Source organism: Taudactylus pleione, unplaced genomic scaffold, assembly GCF_031769625.1.
Source record: "Taudactylus pleione unplaced genomic scaffold, aTauple2 ptg000089l, whole genome shotgun sequence".
NCBI lineage: Eukaryota > Metazoa > Chordata > Amphibia > Anura > Myobatrachidae > Taudactylus > Taudactylus pleione.
Window position 1 is genome coordinate 10,063,459 of NW_028284491.1, and position 19,208 is coordinate 10,082,666.

The window sequence follows — 19,208 nt, forward strand, 5'->3', positions numbered from 1 at the left end:
ATCTCGAATTGGCCAATTTTGCTTGTATTTATAAAATTATTAGTAATAAACAGTAAAAGGACAAGCCTTACAATGGCCACAACTATGGAAACCTGTAACAGATAATTTCTGCTTTGATTCTGACTTGTAATGACTATGTACTAAGATGTCCTTGATGTTCTTAGATCTCCTCCAGCACATCTGTACTTTTTCTCCCAGCAGATTAGATAAATTTGAGTCCGATCTCAGGATTTGCCAGTGATTCTGTAGAATCTCTTTTATTCTATTTCCTTCTTTGCAGTATGTGCCTATAAATCTGATGGGCTGATTTTCTGATCTATTATCTTTATTTTCCATTTTTGGATAAATCAATGATTCTCTCGTTCTTCCTTTTGCCAGATTATAAGATTTCTTCAATGATCTTTTGCTATAACCTCTCATTGTTAATCTACTATTAAGTTCAGTTGCTCAATTTTCAAAAGTTTAATCCTCTGAACAATTATGTCTAGTCAGGTATTCTCCTTTTGGGATATCTGTAATGACTGGTTGAGGGTGCGAACTAGTCGCATGTAAAATGTTGTTCGTGGCAGTTGGTTTCCTGAAGATATCAGAAATCAGGCATCCATCATTAGTAATTGAGATTGATGAATCAAGGAAATTGATGTTTTTTTGGCTCATTTCCATAGTCAATTTTAAGTTGAGTTGATTAAGATTCAAAGAAGTAATGAATTCCTGGAATAGTTCCTTTGCTCCTTCCCATATAATAAATAGATCATCTATGAATCTTAGCCAAACTAAGACGTATTGTGTATATTGTTCATTGGCTTCTGTGAAGATATGTTCTTTTTCCCACCAACCCATGTACAAGTTTTCATAGGTTGGCGCACATGTACTTCCCATTGCTGTTCCTCTTAACTGCAGGAAGAAAATTCCATTGAATGTAAAATCATTTTTGGTTAGGACGAATTCCAAAAGTTGTAGGAGAAAATGGTTGAAATCATTGTTTGATTCCATTTCCAAAAAATATTCAATCGCCTTCATTCCATTAGTGTGATTAATATTAGTATACAAAGCCTCAACCTCACATGTGGCCAACCAAGTTTTTGATGTTACATGAAGGTCTTCGATTTTTGTAAGTACATCCATTGTATATAGAATAAATAGTAATAACAGTTGCGCAATAAACCAGTATTCTGCAGCAATTAGAACCATACAAGAGTGAACATCAATGCTCCTACATTCATAGAAAATAAAATAGGATGGATACAATTGCGCTGGTTACTGGAAAGATGTACTTAATTTTATTTAAATTCACAATTCAACATGAAATAAAGTGTCACAGTGCATAATCTCATGTGAATAAATAAATAAATATAAAGTGCAAAAAATGGAAATTGGTCCAATATTCCTACTAGCATGAAGGAAGGGACGAGATCATCCAGTTAACATATCTTTAGGATGAAAAAAGGAACATACCAAATGGGAATGGTGGTGTGTGAGAAAGTAGGTGTTGAAGGCATCCAGATGCAGATGCATCCAGATGCAGATGCACTTGAAAAAGGATCAAAATATCTGAAACGCGTTGGGCTTCATGCCTTGCTGTGGTACCTGGACTTCAAAAGGACTTATTGTTGGGCTAAGTTTGATGGTGTGTTGATGAATGGCCTAATTGGATGCCTTCAACACCTACTTTCTCACACACCACCATTCCCATTTGGTATGTTCCTTTTTTCATCCTAAAGATATGTTAACTGGATGATCTCATCCCTTCCTTCATGCTAGTAGGAATATTGGACCAATTTCCATTTTTTGCACTTTATATTTATTTATTTATTCACATGAGATTATGCACTGTGACACTTTATTTCATGTTGAATTGTGAATTTAAATAAAATTAAGTACATCCATTGTGTCACGAAGATAAGATGGAAGACTAGTGACAAATTTCTCAAGTGTTGATCCAAAAAATTACTTGCACTTTATGTTAAGCTGTTAATCCCTGATATTATAGGTCTACCTGGAGGTTTTCTTTAATTTTTGTGAATCTTGGGCAACATATATAATGTTGCCACTCTTGGATGGTCTACTTTAAGGTAATTATAATCACTTTGATTAATAATTCCTTGTGTTAAGGTCTGTTGTAAGAATTCATTATATTGTTTCAAAAAAACTTCTGTTGGATTCAATGGTAGTTTTCTATAACAGGAGGGATCGTGTAATTGTTTATTGGCTTCTTGAATATATAGATCTTTTGGCAATAACACCACGTTCCCCCCTTTAACTGATGGTTTAATCAAGATGTCTTTCCATTCTTGTATTTCAGCCAGTGCAGTATGTTCTTCTTTGCTAATATTGGATCCATAGTAATGTTTTTCTTGAAACAGTTTGTCCATGTCCTTGGAAACTAACTCAGTGAATATTTTAATATGTGGGTTAGTATTGATGTCAGGACATTTTTTTTATTTTTGTCTTTAAAATTGGTCTAGAAAACACAGACTGTGAAGATTCTTGGGTTGTAGAATCCTGTAACTCCTCAAGAATTTCTAGGGCTTCTACTTCATCTGATGTCTCTAATAAATGAGGTATAAGGAATCTCTAAATTCCTATTGGAGCTATATCCATATGATTAGGAGGTTTTGTCTTATCTTTATCCATAAAGAATTTTTTAAGAAATAATTTTCTAGCAAATAATTGGATATCTTTCTCAAATTCAAATCTATTGAGATATTGTGTGGGGGAGAAAGATAGACCCCAACTTAATATAATCTTTTGATGATCAGTCAAAATGTGATTAGATAAATTGATTATTTGTAGATTCATTTGATTTTCATTCAATATTTCCTCTTGTAAGTATTGGGTTTCTACCGTCTTCCTCCTACATCTCGTTTTCTTAGATTTTTGACCCCCTCTTCTGATCCTTTTATGTAGCTGATAGTGTCATCTCTGCTTCTGCCTAAAGAATCTCTATGATGTGGAGTTGGTCTCCTTGTTGTTATTGAACTATTAAAGTCATCCGAATCAGAAGATTCAATTTCAGAAGTAACATAACCATCACTGATGTTTCTAGTTCCTAATTTCCTCCACTTGTACACTTTGTTTTCAGCATAGTAATTTCTATCCCGCTGGAATTTTCTTTTTTTCCTTTCAATTATTTTTTGTTCCATATCTTCCACCTCCTGAATGTATTTAGTATAAGTTCTTTGAAAATTGTCAAGGCTTTCAAATGTTTTTAATTTTTCACTGATATGTGCAATTTCTTTATTACATTGTTTTGAGTATCTGTGCAGTATTCGAAACAAGTTGTCGAAACTTAACATGTAGTTAGTAATGTTATGATACATGAAATTACTGCAACATATAATTTTCAATCTCTGGGGTATTGAATACACAAACCTCATTACAGGTCTTTTATATATAAGATTTAAAACAGTAATACAAATATTTCACCATATTTTTTGGAATAAGTTTTTATTTAAAAATTAATAAACATTATATTTTATTTCCATTATTTCTTGGATTACGTTTTTATTTAAAAATAATAAAAGTTATACTTTATGAGTTCATATAAATGTGATTGGTGCTCCATACAACTATCTCTTTTTTCTATATCAGATACTAAACCATAGTGGGTAGCACCCCTCCTATTTGCAATAATAAATAATAGAAATAAATATTTCTGGAGGGTATATCACAGACTGGTGCGGTTGCTTTCTTTATCTACATTTTGTATGATCTTTTAACATGTGTCAGCCAATAATGAATACACGTGTGTACCAACTAGGAGATCTTGAAAACATGCACTGTTAGTGGTGCACTGCTAGAAACCAGTATAAATATATGTGTCCAGGGCAGCTATATGTTCTTCTCCTTCTCCCCCAGTCTCCCAGACTTGCTCCAATGCTCTGTAATGGTGCCCACATCTGAAATAAAAAACATTCAACTCAGGCAGGATGGCCCTGCTGCATTTAATGGTTTACTGTGATCCCTGGTCCTGTATATGCTAGCATTATGACCAGTGGGATATCTATAAATTTTGCTCCCCCCTGCCAAAAATGTTTCTGACGCCCCCCCCCCCATAATGATTGGTAAAATCATTACAGGGCCAATTTGGCTCCCAGTGCAAAAGTTAAAAATGTGCCCCCACCCCCCCTAGACAGTTTACAGTATTTTTTCTTCTTGTAATTATTCCCATTACACATTATGCCGCACAACGTAATGCCCCTTACACATTACTCCACACACCATAATGCCCATTAAACTTTATGCCGCACACTGTAATGCCTATTACCAAAGTGCCACTTACATATTTGCCCCCTGACACCATTTTATGCCCCACAGTAAGGTTTCTAATTACTTTTAAATTACCTGCTCGTTGTCATGAGTCTTATACAGTGCCCCCAGTAGTGCCCCTTATGCAGTGCCCCAGTAGTGGTCCCCCTATGCAGTGCCCCACGTAGTGGTCCCCCTATGCAGTGCCCCTTACATAATGCCCCAAGTAGTAGTCCCCCTTATATAGTGCCCCCAGTCCTAACACCCCAGCAGTGACCCCAGTAGTAGTCACCCCCAGCTGAGCCTCCAGTAGTAGTCCTCCCCCAGCAATGCCCCCAGTAGTAGTTCCCCACCTATGCACTGCCCCCAGCAGTAATCCCCACCTATGCAGTGCCCCCAGCAGTAATCCTCACATATGCAGTGCCCTCAGTTGTGGTCCCACCAGTGCAGTGCCCCCAGTAGTGGTCCCACCAGTGCAGTGCCCCCAGTAATAGTCCCCTCTCCCCCGCAATGCCTCCAGTAGTAGTCCCCCCAGCAACGCCCCCAGTAGTAGCCCCCCAGCAATGCCCCCAGTAGTAATCCCCCCCAGCAGTGCCCCAGTAGCAGTCCCCCCCAGCAGTGACCCCAGTAGTAGTCCACCCCCAGCAGTGCTCTCAGTACCCCACCCCCCAGAATTGCACCCAGGAGTGCACCCTGTAGTAGTCCTCCCAGTAGTGCCCCCAGTAGTAGTTCCCCCGCAATGCCCCCTAGTAGTAGTTCCCCCAGTATTCCAGCAGTGCCCCCAGTTGTAGTCCCCCCCAACAATGCCCCCCAGTAGTAGTTCCCCCAGCAGTCATGACGTCTCTCCCATCACTCACTGCAGTTCCCCCCTCCCCAGTCATGATGTCTCTCCCATCACTCACTGCAGGAGCTGGAAGCCCGGCTAAAACGAACATACAGTTGCCGGCGCCGGCGGCTGTATGTTTGTTGCTAGTAGTGTAGTGCGGACGGCACTTATGTGCCGTCCACACTACTGCCCTGCCTGGGTGACTAACAGATGCTAGAGGTCCAGTAGGACCTCTAGCATATGTCTCCTTCTAGGCGGCGGCCATTTTGGGAGGGCTGTTTTCTGCAATTACATGCGGACAGCTAGTCCGCATGGAATCTGCAGCCATCACGCCTCACAAGCCTCCGCGCCCCCAAGCCACCGTGGGGGCTGCGGGGGCGGTAGTTACGCCACTGATTATGACACACAATACACTTTGGGGTCTATTCATAAAGCAGTGAAAAGTACAGACTCCCTAAGGAAGGCCAGAAGGCTGACAAGCATTGGAGAAAGAGGTTTTAAGTAACTAACATACCAGGACAAGACACTCTGACAGCTCCAAGTCTCTTTCCTACCCAGTGAAGTTGAGCGCGCAGACACCCAGGAGCTCCGTTAATGACCAGACAGCACTGTACTGGCCAACGGACGCTGCTCCAGAGGACACTGCGGGGACCACACCGGTGGGCAACTGGAGCACGTATACCGGAATACGGCCTGGACGATCGCGGAGAAGCAAGAAGACAGAAGACATCGGACAGGTGAGGCCTCACCAGAGACTATACATGCCGGTCAGGCTACGGCCTTGTTGAAATACCACAGTGACGCTCTGCGGTGAGGGTGAGGGACGCCTCATAACCCACCGATCTCCATCAAGACACCTCAAATTTCAGTTGGCCATTAGAAACTCTGCAGTAGCCATTTATTTTAATATTATCACTTTATTCTTATCACCTTTCCAAACCCTCCCCCCTTTTGTCCCCATCCTATTTCATTAAACCACACAAGCAGAACAATTAAATTAATTCAAGCATGTGTCCAATCTATATTCCCTGAGCATTGTTACTCAAATAAAAGGGATTTCATTACTATTATATTTGTTGGCATCATTTCACCTGGTTCTACACTCACTCACTCATTACGTACCATGTTGTTTATCAGGTGCAGACCTCCTGTACATGTTTACATGTATGAATATTAAACCAGTAAAAAGTCCTGTTTAGCGGGTCTGACCATACCTGCTGCTCTGGGACACCGGCTGTGAGAAGCGGGCTCCCGATATGTCGGTCTTCTCACTGTTTTACAGGATTGCGGAGGGGCCGAACACCGCCCGAAGATGCTGGACAAGTAAGTGTACATGAATGGCTACTAAACATCACTAAAAATCGCATCGATGTAATGCGATATATAGTGATATTTTTCAGTAGCCACTTCATGTGCTACATGACTAGACCCCTTTGTATGATGCATATTAAAGCTGTTATACCCTCTTCATTGTGAGGTTCTGGTTTTATTGTGGACCCGGAGTGGTAATAGGAGCAGACACTGAAGCAGGTTTACAAGTAATAGCCTGGGGCTATCCCCGGCACCCCTGAGCGGTGGGTGTTGGGTTGATTGTGTGAAGTGACCCCTCTAAGGCACAATCAGCCCCGAGCTTTTCACAGCCAGTCCTGGTTGCGCTTAAATACAGAGGACAAATGACATAGGGGTCCCCCGTACCTAAGCACAACCACACCGGGCTAGTCAGAACCAGCCCTGGTTGCCAAAATATGTAGGACAAAAGATGTTGGGGTCTCACGTTCTTTGCGCAACCAGCACTGGGCTCTGATCCAATCCTGGAAATACAGGGGGGAAAAATGAGTAGGGTTCCCCTGTATTATCCAGAACCAGCACCAGACTTCTTCTAGCGGGGGGCTAATGCCACAGCCCTTTCACCGGGCCCCTGAGCCGAAGCATTAATCCTGACTGCTAGTCAGGCCAGGCCGGGGATCTGGGGACCCCACTCCAATAAAGGGGTCGCCCTCTCCAGGGCACCCCAAGGCATAGGCTGATAGCCCAGGGCTATCCCAAGCACCCCTGGGCAGTGGGTGCTGGGTTGTGTGTAGTGACCACCCCACCCCCCTAAAGCACAGCCAGTCCTGGTTGTGCTTAAATACATTGGATAAACAACATAGGGGTCCCCTGTACTTAAGCACAACCAGCACCGGGCTAGTCAAAACCAGCCCTGGTTGCCAAAATAAGGGGGACAAATGATGCATGGGTCTCCATATTTGCGCACCAGCACTGGGCTGTTCCGGTCCAGATTCTGGAAATACAAAGGAAAAACTGAGTAGGGTTCCCCTGTATTGTCCAGATTAGCACTGGACTTTTTCTAGCAGAGGACTAATGTCACAGCCAGCAGAGCCCTTTCACCGGGCCCCCCAGCTAAAGCAATAACCCTGACCAATAGTTGTCCCAGGCTGAGGATCCCTGGAGTACCCCCCAATAAAGGTGTCCCCCTCTCCAGGGCACCCCAGGCCTAGGCTGATAGCCCAGGGCTATCCCCGACACCCCTGGGCGGTGGGTGCCCAGTTGATTATGTATAATGTAATGTTATTTTGCTTTGCAGGTGAACCACAGGTCCCAGCAAACCTCCCCTACATGATGGTACTTGGAGAACCACAAGTACCAGGGCCCACTAGCACCTGCAGTCAACCTGTAAAAAAAAATATTAAAATAAACACAACACACTTTCATATTGTAATATTTTATTTTATAGGTCTTCACCTGGGGGACGGCCTTTAAGCGCTTTTATGTGGCTGCCGCCACCCCAGGGCTTCAACATCTTTGCCTGGCGGGCGCCAGCACAGCAGGGCTTCAGCGTCTTTGCCTGGTGGGCGCCAACCCGCCAGGGCTTTGGCGTCTTCGCCTAGCAGGCGCCAACCCGCCAGGGCTTCAGCGTCTTCACCTAGTGGGCAGCAGGCTGTTAGCTTCTTCGTGGCAGCCGCCCACTAGGACTTCCAGCGCCTTCACCTGGCGGGCGCCAACCCGCCAGGGCTTCTGGTGTCTTCACCTTCAGGGTGGCAGCCAATTAGCTCTTTTGCATGGATGCCACCTCCCCAGGGCTTCTGTTGTCCTCTTCACCTATGGGCGGCAGCTTTTGTCAGCTCTTTTACATGGCCACCGTCCACTAGGACTTCCGGCATCTTCTTCAGGAGCTCTCCTTTGCTCCCTCCCGGCCGTCAGACTACCATAACGCCTCCTCGCGCTGGCTTATACAAGCCAGCCGAGGGGGACGGGGCAATGACGCCGTGAGCCGTGATTGGCCCGCGGTGGCCATCATTGAATTTCAAAAATGGCGCTGAGGTACCATTTTTGAAATGGGCGCCACTGCCGTACTCAGCAGAATGGCTGGCAGGGACTGGATCCTCTTGGATTCAGGCCCACCGCCGACACCCACACAGACGCCGGGTCCCGCTGCTGCCAATGATATCACGAGCCACTGAGGTGCCATTTTTTGAATGGGCACTTCCTCAATACTCTGCGAAAATGGCTGGTAGGGACTGGATCCTCTCTGATCCAGGTCCGCCACCAACACTCGCACAGAAGCCGGGTTCTTCCACTGGCTGGTCCCGCTGCCGGGTCCTGAAGGCCGCACCATCACCACTGCTGCTGTAGCCCGCACAGATGCCCCTGCTGCCCGCTCCACCACCGCCGCTGAACCCCGCTTGACTGCCGCCGTGTCCCCGCTTATGCCCGCTGCCATTTCCGGGTTGGTCCACCGCTAAAGCCCACAAAAGGCAGCCATCTTGGTGCACCCAGGTGAAGCCACAGTGAGTACACCTTCTGAAGGCTCCTACTGAGGCTGCGCAACGAATTGAAACTTCCTATCTCTATAATGGCGGATTTGTAAGGTAATAGTTTAAAAACTGTAACTTTCTCAATTACCTGAACCCCAAAAAAGCCCTATTCTGGAACAATACCTAACTAATAAAACAAACCCCAAGTCTAAATTCGCCCCCTACCCTGAGTTATGACTTCCCAAAAATAGAGAACAGCAGAAAAGTAGTCCTGAGTGTCTGAAAAAAACTGACAGTTGGAACTTTAGGTTACTCCCAAATCCTAATTTTTTATGTTTGTGCCCTGAAATTTAGCATACAGCACCGAGCAACAGTTCTACCCACCCATGCCAAATTTCAGCTTGGTACTTCCTATAGCTATTGAGGTTTAGCCCCTTAAACGCCATGTTCCCCCCCTCCGAAATTCTCTATGGAGATTTCCATTTTTTTCGATTCAGCCTTAATATAAGGGCACGACTGTGCCCTTATAATATATATATATATAATGAGAAAAATGGAGCGCATACAGTCAATGCGTCAATCAGCAGGTGCAGGGTCAGATGAAAATCCAGAATATATAGACAGTCCCAAATATAAAAAATGGAACCAGAACCAGCACACCGCAATATGCAAAATATGATTTTAATAAGCCATGGTAAAAATCCAATGTACAACCATGACAGGTGTAGTAACCAACTGGATAAAGTATATGTAGATAATACTTAGCAATTCAGGCGATTCAGATGCACAAATAAAGAATGCCGGGGAGTCATGCTCCTAACCCGGGTCAGCCCCGACAGCCGTTTCGTCAACCTTCGTCAAGGGACTAAAGCCTAGTAATCCAGAACTGTACTATATAGCCAACAGTGAGAGTACCCACTCACCTCACCTGCATCAGCCATCAGCAGAACCGGGATCCCACGTGTGCGGCCGGGCCCAGGCCAGTCGCTCCAACGTCACCATCGACGCGCCCACTGATAACGCGGCGAGTGTAACCCAGGCAACAACAAGCCAGCACCCGCCGCACAACGAGTGACCCGCACAAAGCCTGACATGCCGTACTGACACAACATAGAACCCCTGCACATAATCACAATACATTACATATGAACAAACAACATGTAACACTAAAACAACACACTATACTCTTGATGTGTTGCAGTAGTCACGCAGATACTGCAACTATTACTAATACATATAATGTACTAAAAGAGATTTTTTAGAATGCTGGGTCACTTGACGCTACAAAAAGGAGTCAATTGAGAGTGCCAAACGACTAAGTTACAGTGAATATCTACCCAAATCAATGGAGATTAACCTAAAAAGGCAGAAAAAGTGAACTCTTCGTTTAGTCCATGGGGAACCATGGTTCCAAGCTTGTAGATCCAACTGCATTCCTGCCTAAGCAACATCCTGTGTCTGTCACCTCCTCTTTTAGGAGGAGGCACATGATCACAGGCATAAAACAAAAGTCATTGATGGAATGTGCACTGGCAACAAAATGTCTGGCCCCCGAAGGCGTATTGCTTTCTAGTTGTATATACGCTTTTTTAATCGACGAGCGATGCATGGATATGCGCTCCTTTAACATACGTATTGTTTTGCCCACGTATCATTTTTTACATGGGCATATTATGATATAGGTCACAAACTTGGTATCACAACACATCCTATGTTGGAGATTAAATACTGTTCCATTAGATGGATGAGTAAAGGTACTGCCAGTTCTCATAAATTTACAGTTGACACATCCTGTGCATCTGAACGCTCCATGGCTTTGTTAACAAGCCGGGGGCCAACATCAGCAGTGGATATATATATGTGTGTGCAGACTATTCCTAAATAATTCTTTATTAGTGTAAAATGAATGTGCACTGCAAGGTGACTTTTAAAACACTATTGCAGCAGTTTAAGTGATTTTATCCAAACAGGTGGTTTTAATGCATGCGACCAATCAGATACAACCATCGTCATCATTGTGCAACTTTCCCTCCAGGCAACTATAATTGAGACTTTTATACCAGCCATTTTACTCACAATTCACGACTACATGTGCTATCCCAAAGTAGTAAGGGTGATAATTGTGTAATGCGCATAGAGGCCCTGATTCAGAGCCGGACGCTCTGACAGAGAGCTCGCTCTGAATCAGGGCCGGCCTTCTTGTTTTTTAGAACGGCCTCCTGGCCGCTCGCATAGCTGTGGGTGACCACCCACAGCTATAGCGAGCGGCCAGGAAGATGGTCGCGATGGTCAACACCATCGCGACCATCGGGCTTGCGACGAGACCCTTGTGGTAGGGTCTCATTACCGCAAGCCCCAGAGAGATTTTGGCTCTGACAGAGCCGAAATCTCTCCCACTGACATCACTCGTGATGTCAGTGGGGCCACCCCAAATCGAGGCGTTCACATGGGAATGCCTCCATTTGGGCAGCCACTCCCCCGGCCCGCCCAACAAAGGGGGGCGTACTGTCACTCAACATCGACCCTTTGGTACGAGAGCCGGAGCGACGGTTTGCCCGTCGCTATCCGGGTCTCGCGCATGCGCACGACGGAGCCGGCTGTACTGTAATGACAGGCAGCCAATCTGATGTCACTGCTGCCAGGCCCTGGTGAGTATATAGAGCTGCCCCCAACACACTCCCTCCTGCTGGTAGTATATAAAATCAGTGTCTGCATTTCTTTGACTTCCCCACCACCATTCGCACCACCAGGTATGTCTGTCAATGCTTACAATTTTTTTAAATATATTTACTTGTCACTCTCTCTCTACCCAACCCCCATGTGTGCCACTGCCCCAACCCCCATATGTGCCTCTGCCCATCCCCCATGTGTGCCTCTGCCTAATCCCCCATGTGTGCATCCGCCCACCCAATGTGTGCTTCTGCCTGCCCCCTTCTGTCCCTCTACCAACCCTCCCATTATATGCCTCTGCCCACCCAGCCTTTGTGAGCATCTGCCCGCTTCCTCCTATCTGTGTGCCTCTGATTGGGGAGCTCTACTTGTTTAATTTCTAATGGACCCCACAGGAAAAAAAAAATTCTGTCTGCACCCACAGTGCTGCATCCAGGGCCAGTTCCATAATTACGCATGGTACGCAGCTGAGTAGGGCACCACATAGTGGAGGGCGCCCTGGCCGCAACTATGTTAATTTAATACACAAGGCAGCAGGCCACGGGCAGACTGTGTCACTGTGACACAGCTGCATCGTGCTTGTAGTGGATGGCCCCTTGCTTGTAAGGAGCGACGTGACGTCACGTCGCCGATGCAAACAGGGCTGAGGCAGGCCGCCGCAGTAGGAGCCGAAGCCCGCGTTTGTGGAGGGATCGGAGGCCATATTTCTGCTACAAGTGCTGCAGGCTGAACCTCCCGTGACACTGAGGTGGGCGCAGATGGGGGAGAGCAGTGCAACCAGGTCGGCCCTTTAATTATGCTGGGCACACAGAGGGGGCCGCCGAGGAGAGGTAATGCCCTCTAACCAGGAATCTCCAGCCACCTGCACACTCTGTTCTACCTTTCTGAATTGCTGCTGCTGCTCTAACGTTGAGATTGGGGCAAGCTGGGCCAGGGTGGAATTTGCCCCCCAGGCTGGTGCAATATTGGTACTTTGGGCGGCAGAAGTAGCTGTAGGGCGCAGGCAGCCTTCAACTGCCCTCTTCATGCCTGGACCTGGCGTCAAGAGGCTGTGCTGTAGTGGGAAGATACAGTAGCGCGGTAGGCTGAGACTGCATGCTGGGGCCAGCCCCTTCTGGTATGTGTAAGTAAAAGACAATTTCACATAAGATACACTGGAGCAGCCAAAGGTGATATAGTATTGATAACGAGAGACTGCTGAGTGTATGTGTGATCAGGGGCGCCGAAAGGGGGGGCGGGTACTAATTACCCAGGCCCGGGCTTGCTGGAGGGGCCCGGCACCGGTCCCCCCTTACATCACAGCAGCCCTGCAAACGCTTCTGTGTGCTGGGCTGCACTGGGAGACTGCTCATGGCTGCTAAGAAGCAGCCACAGCAGTCTCCTATGCCAGTGGGGAGAGCGATCAAGCTGATCGCGCCCCCCACTGGTTATAAGCCGGACTGTGGGGGGCTCAAAGCGCCCCCCTCGCCAGAGCCCAAATACTTTTTTCTTTTTACCTAAGAGAACGTGGCCACGCCTCCCACTATTAGGCCACGCCCCCTTTTACCCAGGTCTGTTGCAGCTCTTGGTGGGCCTGTGTGTGACAATAATGCAGGGTACACATGGTCAGATTTTCTGGAAGATATGAATGGTAACGAATGTAAAAATCGTTACATCGTTGATATTGTTGACATGTTTGGCATGCATCGATGAACGATGCGCGTGCCCGCATGTCAGATAACGATATCTGAAATCGACTGTGTTTGCAGTCAGATTTGGACGATATCATTCATTTAAATACTGTCAGAAATCGTTTATCATTGGTGAAATCCTTAATCATTATCGATGATCTAGCAAATCTGACATTGTGTATGCACCATTAGTGATTGTTGTGTTTGGGGCAATGGGTGACTGCTCTGTGTATGAGAGAGAATGGGTGGCTGCTGTGTGTGTGTGAGAATGGGTGACTGCTGTGTGTATGAGAGAGAATGGGTGGCTGCTGTGTGTGTGTGAGAATGGGTGGCTGCTGTGTGTATGAGAGAGAATGGGTGGCTGTTGTGTGTGTGTGAGAATGGGTGGCTGCTGTGTGTGAGAGAGAATGGGGGGCTGCTGTGTGTGAGAGAGAATAGGTGGCTGCTGTGTGTGAGAGAGAATGGGTGGCTGCTGTGAGAGAGAATGGGTGACTGGTGTGTGAGAGAGACAATGGGTGGCTGCTGTGTGTGAGAAAGAGAATGGGTGGCTGCTGTGTGTGAGAGAGAATGGGGGGCTGCTGTGTGTGAGAATGGGTGGCTGCTGTGTGTGAGAGAGAATGGGTGGCTGCTGTATGTGAGAGAGAATAGGTGGCTGCTGTGTGTGAGAGAGAATGGGTGGCTGCTGTGAGAGAGAATGGGTGGCTGCTGTGTGTGAGAAAGAGAATGGGTGGCTGCTGTGTGTGAGAGAGAATGGGGGGCTGCTGTGTGTGAGAATGGGTGGCTGCTGTGTGTGAGAGAGAATGGGTGGCTGCTGTATGTGAGAGAGAATAGGTGGCTGCTGTGTGTGAGAGAGAATGGGTGGCTGCTGTGAGAGAAAATGGGTGGCTGCTGTGTGTGAGAGAGAATAGGTGGCTGCTGTGTGTGAGAGAGAATAGGTGGCTGCTGTGTGTGAGAGAGAATAGGTGGCTGCTGTGTGTGAGAGAGAATGGGTGGCTGCTGTGTGTGAGAGAGAGAATGGGTGGCTGCTGTGTGTGAGAATGGGTGGCTGCTTTGTGTGAGAGAGAGAATGGGTGGCTGCTGTGTGTGAGAGAGAGAATTGGTGGCTGCTGTGTGTGAGAGAATGGGTGGCTGCTTTGTGTGAGAGAGAGAATGGGTGGCTGCTGTGAGAGAGAATGGGTGGCTGCTTTGTGTGAGAGAATGGGTGGCTGCTGTGTGTGTGTGTGTGAGAGAGAATGGGTGGCTGCTGTGTGTGTGTGTGTGAGAGAGAATGGGTGGCTGCTGTGTGTGAGATAGAATGGGTGGCTGCTGTGTGTGTGCAAGAGAGCATGGGTGGCTGCTGAGTGTGAGAGAGAATGGGTGGCTGCTGTGTGTGAGAGAGAATGGGTGGCTGCTGTGTGTGAGAGAGAATGGGTGGCTGCTGTGTGTGAGAGAGAATGGGTGGCTGCTGTGTGTGAGATAGAATGGGTGGCTGCTGTGTGTGAGAGAGAGAATGGGTGGCTGCTGTGTGTGAGAGAGAGAATGGGTGGCTGCTGTGTGCGAGATAGAATGGGTGGCTGCTGTGTGTGAGATAGAATGGGTGGCTGCTGTGTGTGAGAGAGAATGGGTGGCTGCTGTGTGTGAGAGAGAGAATGGGTGGCTGCTGTGTGTGAGAGAGAATGGGTGGCTGCTGTGTGTGAGAGAGAATGGGTGGCTGCTGTGAGAGAGAATGGGTGGCTGCTGTGTGTGAGAGAGAGAATGGGTGGCTGCTGTGTGTGAGAGAGAGAATGGGTGGCTGCTGTGTGTGAGAGAGAATGGGTGGCTGCTTTGTGTGAGAGAATGGGTGGCTGCTGTGTGTGTGTGTGTGTGTGTGTGTGAGAGAGAATGGGTGGCTGCTGTGTGTGAGAGAGAATGGGTGGCTGCTGTGAGAGAGAATGGGTGGCTGCTGTGTGTGAGAGAGAGAATGGGTGGCTGCTGTGTGTGAGAGAGAGAATGGGTGGCTGCTGTGTGTGAGAGAGAATGGGTGGCTGCTGTGTGTGAGAGAGAGAATGGGTAGCTGCTTTGTGTGAGAGAGAGAATGGGTGGCTGCTGTGTGTGAGAGAATGGGTGGCTGCTTTGTGTGAGAATGGGTGGCTGCTGTGTGTGAAAGAGAGAATGGGTGGCTGCTGTGTGTGAGAGAGAGAATGGGTGGCTGCTGTGAGAGAGAATGGGTGGCTGCTGTGTGTGAGAGAGAATGGGTGGCTGCTGTGTGTGAGAGAGAGAATGGGTGGCTGCTGTGTGTGAGAGAGAGAATGGGTGGCTGCTGTGTGTGAGAGAATGGGTGGCTGCTGTGTGTGAGAGAATGGGTGGCTGCTGTATGTGAGAGAGAGAATGGGTGGCTGCTTTGTGTGAGAGAGAGAATGGGTGGCTGCTGTGTGTGAGAGAGAATGGGTGGCTGCTGTGTGTGAGAGAGAATGGGTGGCTGCTGTGTGTGAGAATGGGTGGCTGCTGTGTGTGAAAGAGATAATGGGTGGCTGCTGTGTGTGAGAGAATGGGTGGCTGCTGTGTGTGAGAGAGAGAATGGGTGGCTGCTGTGTGTGAGAGAGAATGGGTGGCTGCTGTGAGAATGGGTGGCTGCTGTGTGTGAGAATGGGTGGCTACTGTGTGTGAAAGAGATAATGGGTGGCTGCTGTGTGTGAAAGAGATAATGGGTGGCTGCTGTGTGTGAGAGAATGGGTGGCTGCTGTGTGTGAGAGAGAGAATGGGTGGCTGCTGTGTGTGAGAGAGAATGGGTGGCTGCTGTGAGAATGGGTGGCTGCTGTGTGTGAGAATGGGTGGCTACTGTGTGTGAAAGAGATAATGGGTGGCTGCTGAGTGTGAGAGAGAGAATGGGTGGCTGCTGTGTGTGAGAGAGAGAATGGGTGGCTGCTGTGAGAGAGAATGGGTGGCTGCTGTGAGAGAGAATGGGTGGCTGCTGTGTGTGAGAGAGAGAATGGGTGGCTGCTGTGTGTGAGAGAGAGAATGGGTGGCTGCTGTGTGTGAGAGGGAATGGGTGGCTGCTGTGTGTGAGAGAGAGAATGGGTGGCTGCTTTGTGTGAGAGAGAGAATGGGTGGCTGCTGTGTGTGAGAGAGAATGGGTGGCTGCTGTGTGTGAGAATGGGTGGCTGCTGTGTGTGAAAGAGAGAATGGGTGGCTGCTGTGTGTGAGAGAGAGAATGGGTGGCTGCTGAGTGTGAGAGAATGGGTGGCTGCTGTGTGTGAGAGAGAATGGGTGGCTGCTGTGTGTGAGAGAATGGGTGGCTGCTGTGTGTGAAAGAGAGAATGGGTGGCTGCTGTGTGTGTGTGTGAGAGAGAATGGGTGGCTGCTGTGTGTGAGAGAGAATGGGTGGCTGCTGTGTGTGTGCAAGAGAGCATGGGTGGCTGCTGAGTGTGAGAGAGAGAATGGGTAGCTGCTGTGTGCAAGTGAGAATGGGTGGCTGCTGTGTGTATTTGTGACAATGTATGACTGCTGTGTGTTTGTGTGACAATGTCTGACTGCTGTGTGTGTGCATGTGTGACAATGTCTGACTGCTGTGTGTATTAAAGATAATGTCTGACTGCTGTGTGTAGCCATATCTATCCTCTGTAAAAAAATAAAAACAAAAGGCAGATAGCTGCTTTGAGTAAATGGTGAATAAATGCCGTGCCCATGTGCGCCACAACTATTCACTGGAGAGAGCATCTATGGGCATGCATCTTTTTGACAAAAATGGGCATGCATCTATGTGACAAAAATGGGGTGTAGCTCATGGGTATGGCTTTTCCCACAAAACCATGGCCTCTTAACTTTTTCGGGTACGCGCGACAATATGCCTGGGGGTGCCAAAAATATATTCTCTTACCAAAAAGTTTGGGCTAGGACCGGCCCTTGCTGCATCATTGTAACCTGGCAGCGCTGGACTTTTCCAGGTGGCTCAGACGCAGTCCGAACCCAGAGACGCTAATGCATCGACATGACGTTATGTAGTTGCATGTCGCCTCCCGCTACAGTGATGCAGTGACACAGCAGGGCAGGCTGCAGTTCAATGAAATTGAATCAGTGTGTCTCTTGTTTTTCCTGTGGGGGCCAATGTTTTTTTTTTTTTTTACTACCAGGGTCAATATGTTTGGTATCTTTTTTCCTGTCAGGGGCAATTGCGTTTTATTTTTTCCTGTGGGAGCCAAATTGTCTTTTTTGATTTTTATCATCCTATCGGAGCCAATCAGGGGTATTCAATATGGGAGCGATAAGTCAGTTTTTGCGTTAATATAGGAGGTATGACGTCATTATCGCAGGTTTTACTTTTACACCGTATTCAATTTCAGAGACTTATCGCAGTTTTGAAAAGTCTGTGATAAAAAACGGGGATAGCATTTCACCATTGAATAGGTGTCGAAAAACAGTGCAGAATTGGGGTTTAGGGGTGCTGGCTTAAAAAAAATAGCCTGCACCCCTGGGACTGACATTTAAAAAAGAACTGTGTCAAAAAAAGTAAAAAAAAAAAAAAAGGGACACCCCAAAAAAATAATTTAAAAACTGGGGTGAAAAAAAAAAATGGGAAAAAAATGATTAACAATAGGGAAATAGCTTCAGGGCTATTCTGCAAGTATGCGGCAGGTGTTTTCTAGAATAGATTTATAGCGGAAGGTGCACAATTGCAGAATTTTTAAAAACTTATTTTAGGGACTTAAAAATATGTTAGTACCCATTTTCATGTACCCCAAAATTGATGGGACCACTTAAAAAAACGAAAAAAAAAACCTAAGTGCTCTTCTGCAACACTTCTTCAATGTCGGGAAAAAAACACCTGCTCCGGCTATTTAAATCCCCAACTTTCATTTAAAGGCTAAAACGGGGGTACCCATAGTGATCCCACATGTTTTTGCAACTTTAGGGGGGTCTTACAATTTTTTTAAGGAAAAATTCGTAACTTTATGCAAATCCAACTTCGGAGGTTCCCGTTTTCGTTAATTTTATATTGAATACGGGGATAAGCGGGAGCGCGCCCGATACTTTAACGCAGGTAAAAACTCCGATATGAAACGTTAACTTCGGCAGTGAAGTTAACGTTTCATATTGAATACCCCTCAATGTGTGTTTTTCTTCATGTGGGGGCCAATGTGTTTGTTTTTACTCCTACTGGGCCAATGTTTGTTTTTTTCCTATCGGGGTGAATGTCATCTGCTACATGCTTCATGGGACCCAGAAAAGGTCAGGTAGTACCTCAGTTTTTTAAAGTGAGGGGTCCCTGGGACCCACATCAGTAGTTTACCCCTTCTGAAGATTCGCTTTTTGGACTGTAGCACATAGGGCAGTGGTTTCCAAACTTTTTAAAATCACGGCACCCTAGAGTATCAGCATTTTGCCCACAGCACCCCTGGGCCAAACGTTTCTAATTGAGAAATTCAGCAAAAATTAAGTGAAGTAAATTGTGCTTATAGTTCAGTTCAGGAGATTGCCAAAGATAGTGGTCATGGAGCCTGCAGCAGGTGTGCGGGTGTGCTTTAAATGCCAAGGCAGATTTTTAGTCCCAGTCCGGGTCTACATGGCAGCAATAAATTACTTTTTCCTTTCTGATATTCTGAGCTTCCAAGAAAATAGGTTGGGTATAAGAGACCTGCCACCTGTATATACTACACATATACAGGTATATATACATATATATATATATATATATATATACACACACACACAGTGCTATTTTTTAGGAACTCAGGGCCTGATTCAGAGCCGGACGCTCTTTAAGAGCGCTCGATCTGAATCAGGATCAGGGTGTTTTATTTTTTATTTTTGTTGCGGCCTCCTGGCCGCTCGCTAAGCTGTGGGTGACCACCCACAGCTTTTGCGAGCGGCCAGGTGATGGTCGCGACCATCAGGGCTTGAGACGAGACACTTGTGGAAGGGTCTCGTCCATCGCAAGCCCCAGAGCGGTGATGTCAGTGGTGCCTCCCACAAACGGCAGGCGTTCCTGTTTGTGTAGCACCCCTCCTCCCCACCTACAAAACAGGCAAGCTGTCGATCAACATCGACAGCCGACCCTTTTGTAGTGAGTCCCGGAGTGAGAGA